Consider the following 12,329-nt stretch of genomic DNA (forward strand, 5'->3'; position numbering starts at 1 on the left):
TTTAAGTTTTGCACTATAAAAAGGGTTTGCACCTCAACAAATTTGATCCCTTTTGGCTCTTGCTAGATTCTTGGTTTAGACAGATATATACATACACACCATGTCTCAAATCCATCCTGAACATGAAAAGCACTACAAATCTCCTTCATTTTGAGCAAGACAAAAATAAAATGTTTAACTTTAGGAATTGTTTTTCCCAATTGATTTATATATTATGTACATACTTGAGTATGAAATATTTTACTCAACATAGGTATTGAATTACATTATCTAGCCATATTACCTAGATCAAATTATTTTTCATTATTAATATATTTTTAAATGCATTTATATCTTATATTGGAAATTAACACACACATTATCTAACCACATTACCTAGGTTAAATTATTTTTAGTTATTAATATATTTTTCATTAAATGCATTTATACCTTATATATATATATATATATATATATAGAGAGAGAGAGAGAGAGAGAGAGAGAGAGAGAGAGATATATATATAGATATATATATATATATATATATATATATATATATATATATATATATATATATATATATATATATATATAGATATATATTCAAGTTATTACACATAAACTTCATATAACTTCATATTAAGCATTAAAGAAATCATACATATCATGTTTTATTATTAATGTCGCGTATCGATTCCATATAAAAAATTAAATAAATTACACATAAACATATTAAAAATAGGAATAAAAATGAGATATCTCTTTATATATAAAATTGATATAAAAATATTCTGTGTATGATTAATATTAAAATAATATTTTCTCTCTCTCTCTCTCTCTCTCTCTCTCTCTCTCTCTCTCTCTATATATATATATATATATATATATATATATATGAAGTTGATATTGAAATAAATTAAAATAATATGAATATTCAAATATTTTATTTAACGTGGGACATTGAATTTTTTTTAATATAGTGAAGAAGCTATACATTTTTCTTATATTGAAAAGTGAAAATAAAATAAACCTTTTACCTTTAATTACATAAAGTTGATATAAAATTATGTTACCTAATGTGAATATCTGAAATATTTTATTTATTATTCATCTATATATTTTGTTGAAATATGTAACATTCCATTGTTCTACCCCTACTTATTGTAATGATGATTGTGATTGTAATGTCAACATGGGAGGACCACGACTCGCTGAATCTATAATTAAATATATAATAATTATTATTATGTAATTAACACAACTGAAGGTTGGACAACTTTACGAATCCTTGGCTTGAGAGGAAACTTGCTTGCTCATCTACTGTACCTAAAGAAATTGTAATGCTTGAATCCTTCTTGTCTTGCTTTAAAAGCCACGACCCATATAGGTGGAATAAATGTCAAGATTTCTCATCCACTTTAAGGGGTTAGTTTTTTAATAGGTGTTATGCAATGCGATTGGGCCTGAACTAAAGTAGAAAGAGCTCATTAGCAAGCATTACAAAATGAAGGAGTGAAACAATGCCATCACTGAAAGATGGAGGAGGTGGCGTAAAAAAAGAACCGCCTCCTTATAGGTGAAGGGATGTGACAGGACTATGCAGGGTATGAAGGGGAAGGTGGTGTCTATTCCCCGTCTCTCACTTACGGATCGTAAGGGGGGGGGGGGAATTGAAGAGCCAAATTAGTCTCCGGTAATCAAGGAGATAACAAGAAGAAAGCAGAAGGATGTGTTAGATTCTTGGAGATTGGAAGTGGTCGGCCATAGCTAGGTTGTATTCACCTTTCTTTTGAAAATTTTCCATTGAACTGATAGCATGCGCTCTATGACCCTGGGTGATAATTCATGTAGTTGTGTTTGTAACCTTTGGTTTAAGTCTATGCTTATATGTCCTATGTGAATCTTAGCGAGTGAGTGGACCACTAAGTGTTGGTTGTTGAGCTGGTGAAGCACTAGAACATTGGACTCCATCTCCTGAAATCATGTTCAACCCATTCGTGTGAACCCTTCCCCTGTGCAAGCATTTCCTCAGTCCCTAGATCTAGCTCGAGGGTGGTTAGCTGCAAGAGAGCTTGTAGTGTAGCTAGCCTATGTCTGGGTGGAGAGTGGAAGTCCCTCCACTAGTTTCCACCTAAATCAAAATTCACAGATAAGTACTCTTGGTAATGCATGCTAGACTATAGGCTATAATATGGCTTATTATGCTTATGATCAATGATTAATCCTGTGTAAGAATGCCTAATTCATTCTCTAAGCATGTTTCACCAATTAACTTATGTATCTATGGTGATTATGAGTTGTTTGAGTTATGTGGATGCAACCTTCTTAATAATTTGTAGGTTGTGTAATATGTCCCTGACTAGTAATTTGATATCACTCGGGACTAACTGTGATTTCATAAGTTTTAGTTATATATATATATATATATATATATATATATATAATCATGAGCAGCTCACTACCATAACTATGAGTGTAACATGTTATGTATTAGTAATCGAGGAATGTGTTATTCCTGGTTATTTACAATGAGATGTTTATGTGGATGTTCATGGTTTTGAGGTACTTGCAGATCCCTTTGGTTGTTGATATGTTCCTTATTAATATGGTCCATCTTATTATTACATTATTCCCTTGGGTACCTCACTCTATATCCCGTACCATCCCCCCTAGGTATACTACACTTATTTAAAAAACTAGTTACATGGTCTTGTATGAATGTTTGATGTGCTCAGATAAACTATTATTATATGTGATTTCCATTGTTTGGCATGGTCATGTGTTAAGTGTGTGTTATATTCTTTCCACAACTAGCCCCACGCGTGAGGGGTTCAGAGGGGTAGCGATAGTCCCCCCTGTTCATTTCACCGGGCGTAGCAGGGGGGTCATAGGGGGGTTTGAGGGTGGCAGTAGCCCCCCTTATACATGGTTCGGGGTAGCGCCGCGGGAGAAAAAAAACATTGGACCCTATATTAGGTGGGCGAACCTAACTATGGTTTTGTGTGTGGTTTTCACACATGTTTTTGGGCATGATGGTTTTCTACCCATGGTATTTTGTAGATCTCGTCAAGGGAACTAAAGTTATGTTCTAATCCAGGGTTAATGGATTGAGGTTTATGGACGCTTCGGCATGTATATATATGTATTGTAAAATATATATGTATATATATATTTTGGCATCCGGGGGAAATATCTATATATATATGTTTTATGTTTTATGCCCTCGCCATTGTTTATTTTATATTTTTAGAATTCGTATGCAGGTAATTTTTGTACGAGGTTAAAACCTACATTTGGTACCAGAATTCTTTGGCTTCAAGGGGACGCCTTTGCTGCAGAGGGGTTTTTCTCGGGCCTGTGGTAGATCTTGTTCAGCGGGAGATCTGCGGGATCGATTATTGTAGTGAAAGAAGATGAAAAGCAGTGGAAAGATAGAGATCGAGAAATTTAATTGTCAGAGTTTTGTGTTGTGGAAACTCAAGATGGAGGATAAATATCAGTGGATCGCGGTAGATCCGTGTACTAAACCAATGGCAATGTTAGCTGAAGACCGGGCGAAGTTGGATCGAAAGGAAAAGAGCACAATACAGTTGTGTATCTTAGACTCAGTATTGTTGAATGTATCAGGGGAAGCTTCGATGAAGGTTTTGTGGGAAAAGTTAGGGACTTTGTACCAATCTAAGTCTTTGGTGAATAAATTGTTCCTATGAAAAAAGTTGTATAACCTAAGGATGAAGGATGGAGACTCGGTGACAGAGCATCCGAACTCATTTAATACTATGGTAAGACAATTTTTATCTGTTGATATAAAAATTTTAGATGAAGATAAGTGCATCAGCTTGTTGTGTTCTCTACAATATTCGTGGGTTAGTCTATTTGTTGCAATAGGTAGCAATGTGATTTACTTGAAGTTTGATGAAATAGTCTCATCCTTAATGTCGGAGGAGATGAGACGGAAAAATATGGAGGGTCAGAATGGTGATGCCTTATCTGTATAAGGACCGTCCCCAAAAAAAAAAAAATCCTCAAGTGGGATATCTAAATCTCTAGTAAAACCTGTAAAAGTGTGCGGGAAATGCAGAAAGGAAGGGCACTTCAAAAAGGACTGTAGATCTAAAGCTCCTGAGAAAGGAAATGGATTTGATGATGCTCCTTCTACAGAGGTGAAAACCACCTCAGATGAAGGTGGGGATGTGTACTTGGATTGTTCTTGAAGTACACATGTAGATCATGAGGCATGCTTCATTGACTCAGGTGCATCCTTTCAATTCACTCCCAATAGGGAGTGGTTTTATGAGTATGATAAATATGATGGTGGTGATGTCTTCTTAGGAGATGACAAGAAGGCTAGAATCCTCGGTCGTGGAAAATTCAAGTTGAAGTTGTAAGGTGGAAGGATTAGAACACTTCTGGTGTTCTGCATATTCCTGTATTGGCCAAAAATCTAATTTCTCTAAGAAAGTTGGACGATGCAGGTGTAAAAACAGTGTTTGAGAAAGATACCTGCAACATGGTTTGGGGAGCACAAGTTTTGATGCGGGGATTTCAGATTGAAACTTTATACAAGATTCAAGGTATCATTGTTATTTATGAGTGCAAAAATTTTGCGGTTCCTAAAAGTGGAGCAAAAAATCTAGTGGTCTTTGGAGAAAAGACCATGCTATGGTATCAAAGGCTTGGACATATTGGAGAGAAGGGCCTTTGAATACTTCATGGCAATGGTATGATAGAAGGTATTTATAATTTCTCTCTGGATTTTGATTTTTGTGAAAATTGTTTATATGGGAAGAAAAATCGAGTGAGTTTCCCCTCTGGTTCTAAGAGGGCGAAACAAATATTAGATCTTGTGCATAGTGATGTGTTTGGACCTATGTGGTTCCATCACTGGGTAAGCCTGTGTGCTATGTATCATTTATAGATGACTTCTCAAGGAATACATGGATATTTTTCCTCAAGAAGAAATCTGAATTCTTCGAAAGGTTTAAATAATTTAAGGCTCTGGTGGAAAACCAGACAAAGAAGAAGATAAAGGTGTTGAGGACAGATAACGATGGAGAGTTTTGTACGAAGGAATTTTAATATTTTTGTAAGAAGTGTGGTATAGCATGGTAGAAGACTACTCCATACACACCTCAACAAAATGGAGTTGTAGAAAGAATGAATAGGACATTGATGGAAAAGGAAAGAATCATGCTTAGTGGTGTCGCGTTAGGACAAGAATTCTGGGCAGAGGCAGTGGAGACTGCATGTTACCTAGTCAACAGATCACCTTTATCAGTGTTGGAGGATAAGACTCCACAAGAGGTATGGGTTGGTAAGAAACCCTCTCTTTCACATCTGAGGTTATTTAGATGTGATGCATATGTACATGTTCCAAACGAGAAAAGAACCAAGTTGGATAGTAAATCTGAAAGGTGCATCTTTATTGGGTATAAGGATGGTTTAAAAGGTTATAAGATTTCGAACCCCGAAACAAGGAAGGTTGTGTATAGTCGCGATGTGGTGTTTAGAGAGGAGAAATATGTTATTAAACATGAATTCCTACCAAAGGAACTCGAGAAGGTAGATTTTGAGCTAAAGGAGGAGGAATCATACTCTACAACAGAAAAGGAATCAGAAGATGAAGAACCACAAACTCCAGCTGTGAGAAGATCAGTTCGAGAAAGAAGGGAACCAGAAAGGTATAGTCAAACTGATTTCTGTTCAAATCTTGTTTTATCTATTATTGATGATGATCATAGAACTATCAGGGAAGTAGTAGATTCAGAGGATGGAAAACTCTAGAAAGAGGCCATGGTTGATGAAATGTCATCTTTGTACAAAAATGAGGCTTGGGATCTGGTGGAGTTATCAGCTTGATGGAAACCCATTGGAAGAAAATGGGTGTTTAAGAAGAAGATGAATGCATAAGGCAAGGTGGAGAAATACAAAGCTTAGTTGGTAGCAAAAGGTTATTCCCAGTTGTCGGGAATTGATTTTGGTGATATTTTTTCTCCTATTGCCAAGGTAACTTCTATTAGATTATTTTTATCTGTTGCTGCTGCTTTTGCTTTTGAGGTAGCGCAGATGGATGTGAAGACAACATTTCTTCATGGGGATCTAGAAGAAGAGATATACATGAAGCAACCTGAAGGCTTTGTGGTGAAGGGTAAGAAAGAACTAGTATGTAGGTTAAAAGAGTCTTATTATGGATTAAAACAGTCACCAAGGATGTGGTATCAGAAATTTGATACATATATACAGGTGTCACACGGAATCAGTCAAGGGTGCGGACACAACTGACCTTCCTAGAAGTCTAAGACATTCTAATGACAAACAAAACAAATTGGAGCTATCCTTCTCTAAACATACATTATGATATGAGAAATCAAGTGTTTCGTTCTTACCTTTGTCCAAACGCTGTTGTAGAAGTCCAAGCTTTGTTGATCCGGATGAGCTCCTCATTTTCTCCAAAACCTGCAATCACCAACAGTCAAACAATTAAATAGCACCTGATTATAACATAAAACAAAGCATATTCAACATATAGACCAAGGAGTACATGAAATAACCCATAAACAACAAGTTATTGAGAAGAATGGACCAATTTGCATTAAAGGTAATCAAAAGGAACCATTACAACCTGAGCCTTGGTGTTGTGCAAGCTCCTTCCAGGGTCCACAAGAGTCTTCCTCTACTTTGACAAAGCTCACCCACTTCCAAATAGAACAAGTAAAGATGGCAATCTCTCCTCACAAGCTTCTAAATGGGAGTCCTAATTCCTGCAGCATTTACCCTTAGAAATGTATAGCTTTCAACCTCCCTCCTTCTGGCCCAAAGCCTGTATTTATAGTGCTCAAGAGGAAGTTAATCAGGTCCACCATCAATGGGATAGTCCCCTCTTTGGATGGGATCACTCCCTTATTGATGGGATAAGTTCCTCTTTGGTAGGAGTGCATGAACCATCTGGAGGCGCTCAATACACGTCAAACAACCTTCTAGAATGCTCTAGAAATGACCACAAGTAAGTTTTTGAAGATAAAACTTGCGCATTTTAACCTTTTCAGAGGGACGCACCTGCCCCTTTAGATACAGAGCGTCCTTGGACGTAGACCTTATGAAAAATAGGTGCGTACCCGCAGGCAAGGTTTGAGAGAACCTGCGTACCCAGAGATAAACATATTTATAAAGGCTTTCTCTCTTTCTTGGAGTTTGACATGAATATCAGAGGCATAAGACTTGCTTAAGAGGGTAGTATGACTGTTGATAGAGCCATACCAACTGTAAATAGCCATGGTGACATTTTTTAGTGTAACAGATTGCCCCCTAAAGTGCGAAGCCTGGAATAGATTAGGGTTTTGTATTATCTAGGAAGGGTGAAGTGCTTTATCATTTCGAGGATTATCTCATGGAGAACCTGGTCAGAACCTGCAATTTTCAACACAAAATACATGTATAAGATTATATCATCACTGAGGTAGGCATTCCCATACTCAGATTTAAAATTTTAACTAACAGACTAACTACTCTGATACAGAAATGATTTTGCAGTACATCATAATCATAGACTTTTGTAGACACAGTATGGATGCAGCCACCTGTTTATGGTTAGTCTACTTAGATAATGAATACAAAACTCCTCGCAGCCTGGATGGTAAAGATTCGATCCAGGGTCTTCATTCCTACTTCTTGAATTAGTACGATTCTAGCCATGCGAATAAATGAGTCGATGTCGAACATGGTAGAAACCACTTGATTACCAGTCGATGATGTAAACTGTTAACAAGCGTGAGAGAGACCACCAGTAATGTCAATGGTTCTCAAAGTACCCAGTACAATCCATGAGATGTGAATGAATGAGTTGATGTCGAACATTTCATGGAATCCTTCGATCGAAAGTCAATGATGTAAACTGACGTCAAAGGCGAGAAACCTGCCATTGATGCATGCAGACTTCAAGGCACTGACGATTTCTAAGTCATCTCTCTAGATAATGTGCTGATGTCAATAGAAAGTGACCCGTTGCGGGCAAGCCCACAACACGAAATCATTGTTCAAGTTGAAGAAATATTGCTGTAAGGACTGACTCAGGGATGGTCAAATGGATGACAAGTATTTTGCAGATGAAAGTTTTGTTTGCAGACCTCTTGGACACATAACGACACGACAGATGGTTTGGTGCTAAATAACTCAAAGTTAATCCCCGGAACCCGGTTGAAGACTTTCAAAAGTGGTTTGATCAACTGTGAGGTAAAGGATTTCCCAACCCAGGTGAATGAAAAGTGTCGTGTCCAAGAGTGGTAATAAAGTTTCTTCTGTGACAAAAGGTAACAAATAGGCTCATTCTTCTCTCTTTTCCCCCACCATTTCTGGCAAGTACCTCTTTATTTTTAACAAGCTTGAGGAGGATAACATATGCTTGATTATAAGCTCATCCTTCGGATGAGTCCAACCCAGTTTTGATTCGAACCCTAGGAAGGAGTGGTTCGTTCCTGTTTGTAATTGAACAGGTCCTTTACTGTGAAATGTTTAACGAGCCCAGTATAGGAGAAACTCGGCGTTTTTCAATTTTAGAGAGTCTGAAAAACTTAAGGAAACTCCAAGTTGAACTTTTTCGTAAATTAGTGTCCCTCAAGCCCGAAAAAGTATAAAATAATACCTGGGGGAACCGCTTGATCTTGCGACCAAGGAGTACTTTCATAATTAGTGTCATCGACCTGAAAAGTAAAAAGCGATCAAGGACACGTCGTTTTATTTCCGTATCGAGTTTGAAACGACAAAAACACGGCAATCTTTTCCTGATTTTACGGTCAGAAAAGAGCTATAAGGGGACCGTCTTTTAATTCCGTTTTAACGAGTGTAAAAGAAACGCTCGGCAATCTTTTCATGTTTTAGGAGTCAGAAAAGGGCTTAAAAGATGACTCTGATATTTTGTTTGTGAAAAAATGACAATTTTCCCTCTAAGTCCCTTTGTCCTGCACAAAAGCGACACATTACTCATACCTGTTTAAGATAGGCAAAAATTCATCGAAAAACAACTTTCCATGGTGAAAAATGAACAAATTCATCAAAAAAACCTATAAAAAGACTTTTTACCATGTCATTTTTACCGTTTGACTGTTGAGGTTGAAAAAGGAGCTTTTGACAAGAAACTTCCCGTGGTCGCTGCGGAAAATCCGACCGTTAGAATCGAACGCCGTCTCTTCCAGGTATTTCACAACATCCTCCTTGTCAATTTCATCCGTTTAGAATTTTATTTTAGGTTTCATTTTTTATTTTTGGGGGGTTTTGGGTTTTGAAAACCGCTCTGCGGGGGACGCAGGTTTCCTAAAGGCTGACTTGCGTCCCCCGACTTTTTCCTACACAGGGAAAAGGTCGGGGGACGCAGGTTACCTTCAGGCCACCTGCGTCCCGGCGCACTGTGCGCCAAACGCGGGGTGCGTCCTCCGCAAACCCGGATTTTGAAACCCCAAGCTCCCAAAGTAACCATTGAAATTACCCAAAATTTATTTTAATGCCTGTTTGTTCATGTGTAGGGCACTTATTATGCTGGATTGGAGAGAAAGAGAGCATGAGGAGGTTGATGAAGCTGCAATCAATCATCAACCTTCCCTCGATGCCCTAAGAGGATGTGGAGTATACAAATACTGGGCCATACCTGGCATGAGAGCTCAGGTAAGATTCTTAGAGTGGCTGGTCGAGAGATGGAATGTTCAAGAGCAATGCTTTTATATCGGCGGGCAACAACTCGAGATAGAGCCCGCTGATATTTACTTTCTTACTGGCTTGCCGAATAGAGGCGAGCAACTTAATCTGGCTGGGACTAGGTCGGGTGGCCAATCCCTTGACAGTCTCCGAGCAGATTGGTGCCTACCTGATCGACACCATAAGAAAGGCATAGAGATCAAATATGTCTCTCGGCCTGAACTCATGGTCTTAGCTTTCACTGTGACCAGGATTTGTGGCTCAGCCACTTTACATATTGCTACTGGGTCTCAATTTCGGATGGCAATTGACTGTCTCCAAGGCACCATCTTCAACTGGTGTGATGCGTTGTCGGCTAACTTGAAAGCCCAACTGACCAGGGCAAAGACCGGGAGACTAAAGACCTTTGGATATGGGCCTATAGTCGTGAGCTTTGCCCTAGAGAGAATTCCAATGCTGATCCCTCAGCATCTCACTGTTGATATTTCGGGTCCTCAGGAGCCAAAGCTGGTACGATGGGTTGCGGTGATGGCCCGGCATCCGGACGAGGGTGCGGCAGTTGTTCGATTCACTGACAATTATTTTCACTGGTTAGAGGACCAGGTGTTTGCGATTCAGGACTTTCCGTATGCCAGAGTAGATTTTCGAGGTGATCCGGACATGGTTCTTCCACAGGGAGAACAATGGGATGACAGAGGTACTTTATTTTTCACGAGTTTTCAAATTATGTATTTTTTTTTGTTTTTTTTTTTTTTATATATATCGTCTCAAAACTGACAGTAAAATTTTCAAAATGCAGATGTTGGTCCACAGCGTCCAGCCAACCTCCGGCCTTTCGAGAGGAGACATCCAGTTGCACCGGTACCGGCCCCACAAGACGCGGCCGCTGCAGAGGTACTAGCCGAGTTGGAGCATGATCTACAGCGTCTGACGGCGGATATACCTGAGACTACTATGGATGATATTCCTATCAGACTTCAGCGCTATGTAGTCGAGGTCCCTGGACCGTTAAGGAGATTTTTGCGCAAGGTAGCCCGTGCAGTGGTGTCGTACAGGGAGCACCACCAGTGATTGGCTAGTCACTTTGTAGACACATGTGACTTTTTTGACTTTTTGTACTCTATCATTTTTTCCGATCATAAGGTTTTTTTCAACCTATGATCGAAGACGATGTATATTTTTTGACACACTCCTATCTATATATATATCACTATTACCGGCTCATCTTGTTTAACATGTATGATGAAATGTTTTTTAAATTTACTTGCATGATTATCGTAAATGTCTGTCCAACACTCGAGAAGCAATTGCATCTGCTAATGTATTTAAGGACCTTGGAATATGCTGATATTCAATGTAATCAAATTCACGTTCCAAGAGACGCACTCTCAAAAACAACCTTAATAACACATGATTTCTAATGGCATAAACTCTATTAAGCTGTAATACAACAAGTTCAGAATCTAACCTCACTATCAAACGTCGAATTCCAAATGAAATAGATTCGGATAATAATTCAACCACTGCACTGTATTCTGCAATGTTATTCGTTGTTTGACCGAGGCTTACCCCATGCATAGAAACTAACTCGTCAGAGGGTGAATAGATAACCCAAGCTGCGGAAGAGATATTCCGTGTACTACGACAAGCACCATCAGCAAATCCAATGTATGTTTGGAGGGGCGTCGACATCTACAATATCAAGAGCAAAACCAAGATAAGCCAGAATAACGACGAAAAACACACTCACTAAGCTAAGCACACTGACTAACTAACAATCATACTAGCTAGAAAGAAAACCTAACCTAACTAAAAATTCTCCATACCCACCATTTAAGCATAATACCTCTTTAGGTAAAGTCCATTTCTGGGTTTACCCAAAGAGTCCCCATCAAAATCTACCAGCTCATAAGCCCCTTTTGCTAGCTTTCGCTTTACAATATAGGGTCCATGCCACATAGGAACGAATTTTCCAGCACCTAGCTTATCGTTAGCTTGATCATATAAAAGCACTAGGTCTCCCTCCGAAAAACTTCGAGGGGTCACATTTCTATCATACTGAGCTTTCATTCGCTTCGCGTGAGTCTCGATTGCCAATGCAGCGTCACGTCGAGTCTCATCTAATTTAGCTAAGTACAATAAACGTTTCTCCTCTTCGGAAGTAGCTGGAAGTAATTCGACAGCCATTTGAAGTGATGGGATTTCACATTCAATGGGTAACACTGCTTCTAAGCCATAAACTAGCTGGAAAGGAGTGAACCCTGTTGAGGTTTTTACTGAGGTTCGGTATGCCCATAGCGCCGAAAATAACATGTTGTGCCAATTCGACCGATGAATACCAATGGTTCGTCGGATCATGATAACCAGAACTTTGTTGATAGACTCAACCAAACCGTTGGCTTGCGGATAATAAGGAGTAGAGCTGTCATGGCGCAAACCAAGCTGGCTTGTAAGTTCAGTCATCATGGTGTTTCGAAAATGGCTCCCATGGTCAGTAATAATTGCTTGTGGGACACCAAACCTAGTTATTATATGATTGAATATGAAAACTGCAGCTGTTTTGCCGCTTGCGTCGAATGTAGGCATCGCCTCGGCCCATTTAGTGAAATAATCAACCGCGAGGATGATATACGCATGCCCCCCGGCCGAGTGAGGGTTACAAGTAA

The sequence above is a fragment of the Pinus tabuliformis genome, chromosome 1_2, assembly GCF_031772625.1.
Source record: "Pinus tabuliformis cultivar Carrire ecotype Pingquan chromosome 1_2, CPIR1, whole genome shotgun sequence".
Classification (NCBI taxonomy): domain Eukaryota; kingdom Viridiplantae; phylum Streptophyta; class Pinopsida; order Pinales; family Pinaceae; genus Pinus; species Pinus tabuliformis.